The sequence below is a fragment of the Heterodontus francisci genome, unplaced genomic scaffold (genome assembly GCF_036365525.1).
Source record: "Heterodontus francisci isolate sHetFra1 unplaced genomic scaffold, sHetFra1.hap1 HAP1_SCAFFOLD_186, whole genome shotgun sequence".
NCBI classification, from domain to species: domain Eukaryota; kingdom Metazoa; phylum Chordata; class Chondrichthyes; order Heterodontiformes; family Heterodontidae; genus Heterodontus; species Heterodontus francisci.
Genome location: NW_027142077.1, coordinates 712501 through 715000, shown reverse-complemented (window position 1 = coordinate 715000; position 2500 = coordinate 712501).

Here is a 2500-nt window from a genome sequence, read left to right as displayed (position 1 = left end):
CTCAGTGCCTGGGCTGTGGTGTGAGCTTGTGTGCGTGTGTATATATATAAGTCTCATTGTCAGGGCTGTGGTGTATGTGTGGGTGCACATATATAAGTCTCAGTGTCTGGGCTGTGGTGTCAGTTTGTGTGCGTGTGCATTAATATAAGTCTCATTGTCTGGGCTGTTGTGTGTGAGTGTGTGTGTGTGTGTGCATATATATATGTCTCAGTGTCTGGGCTGTGGTGCGTGTGTGTGTGCATACGTATAAGACTCAGTGTCCGGGCTGTGATGTGTGTGTGTATGTGTGCATATCTATAAGGCTCGTTGTCTGGGCTGTTGTGTGTGTGTGTGTGTGTGTGCTAATATATAAGTCTCAGTGTCTGGGCTGTGGTGTGTGTGTGTGTGTGAGTGTGTGTGTGTTTATATATAAGTCTCAGTGTCTGTGCTGTGGTGTGTGTGTGTGTGTGTGTGCATATATATAAGTCTCAGTGTCTGTGCTGTGGTGTGTGTGTTTGTGTGTGTGTGCATATATATAAGTCTCAGTGTCTGGGCTGTGGTGTGTGTGTGTGTGTGTGTGTGTGTGTGCATATATATAAGTCACAGTGTCTGGGCGGTGGAGTGTGTGTGTGTGTGTGTGTGTGTGTGTGTGTGTGCATATATGTAAGTCTCAGTGTCTGTGCTGTGATGTGTGTGTGTGTGCATATATATAAGTCTCAGTGTCTGGGCTGTGGTGTGTCTGTGTGTGTGTGTTTGTGTGTGCTTATATATAAGTCTCGGTGACTGGGCTGTGGTGTGTGTGTGTGTGTGCATATATATAAGTCTCAGTGTCAGGGCTGTGGTGTGTGTGCGTGCGTGTGTGTGTGTGTGCATATATATAAGTGTCAGTGTCTGGGCTGTGGTGTGTGTGTGTGTCTGTGTGCGAGTGCGTGCACATATATAAGTCTCATAGTCTGGGCTGTGGTGTGTGTGTGTGTGTGTATATATATAAGTCTCAGTGTCTGGGCTGTGCTGTGAGTGTATGTGCATGTGCATATATATAAGGCTCATTGTCTGGGCTGTGGTGTGTGTGTGTGTGCACATATATAAGTCTCAGTGTCTGGGCTGTGGTGTCAGTGTGTGTGTGTGTGTGCATAAATATAAGTCTCAGTGTCTGGGCTGTTGTGTGTGAGTGTGTGTGTGTGTATATATATAAGTCTCAGTGTCTGGGCTGTGGTGTCTGTGCGTGTGTATGTGTGTGTGTGTGCATATATATAAGTCTCAGTGTCTGTGCTGTGGTGTGTGTGTGTGTGTGTGCATATATATAAGTCTCAGTGTCTGGGCTGTGGTGTGTGTGTGCACATATATAAGTCTCAGTGTCAGGGCTGTGGTGTGTATGCGTGTGTGTGTGTGTGTGTGTGTGTGTGTGTGCATATATATAAGTCTCAGTGTCTGTGCTGTGGTGTGTGTGTGTGTGCATATATATATATATAAGTCTCAGTGTCTGGGCTGTGGTGTGTGTGTGTGTGTGTCCATATATATAAGTCTCAGTGTCTGTGCTGTGGTGTGTGTGTATGTGTGTGTGTGTGTGTGTGTGTGTGTGTGCAAAGATATAAGTCTCACTGTCTGTGCTGTGGTGTGTGTGTGTGTGTGTGTGTGTGTGTCCATATATATAAGTCTCAGTGTCTGGGCTGTGGTGTGTGTGTGTGTCTGTGTGTATGTGTGCATATATATAAGTCTCAGTGTCTGGGCTGCGGTGTGTGAGTGCACATATTTAAGTCTCATAGTCTGGGCTGTGGTGTGTGTGTGTGTGTGTATCTATATAAGTCTCAGTGTCTGGGCTGTGGTGTGAGCTTGTGTGCGTGTGCATATATATAAGTCTCATTGTCAGGGCTGTGGTGTGTGTGTGGGTGCACATATATAAGTCTCAGTGTCCGGGCTGTGGTGTCAGTTTGTGTGCGTGTGCATTAATATAAGTCTCATTGTCTGGGCTGTTGTGTGTGAGTGTGTGTGTGTGTGTGCATATATATATGTCTCAGTGTCTGGGCTGTGGTGCGTGTGTGTGTGCATACGTATAAGTCTCAGTGTCCGGGCTGTGATGTGTGTGTGTATGTGTGCATATCTATAAGGCTCGTTGTCTGGGCTGTTGTGTGTGTGTGTGTGTGTGTGCTAATATATAAGTCTCAGTGTCTGGGCTGTGGTGTGTGTGTGTGTGTGAGTGTGTGTGTGTTTATATATAAGTCTCAGTGTCTGTGCTGTGGTGTGTGTGTGTGTGTGTGTGTGCATATATATAAGTCTCAGTGTCTGTGCTGTGGTGTGTGTGTTTGTGTGTGTGTGCATATATATAAGGCTCAGTGTCTGGGCTGTGGTGTGTGTGTGTGTGTGTGTGTGTGTGTGTGCATATATATAAGTCACAGTGTCTGGGCGGTGGAGTGTGTGTGTGTGTGTGTGTGTGTGTGTGTGCATATATATAAGTCTCAGTGTCTGGACTGTAGTGTGTGTGTGTGTGTGTGTGTGTGTGTGCATATATATAAGTCTCAGT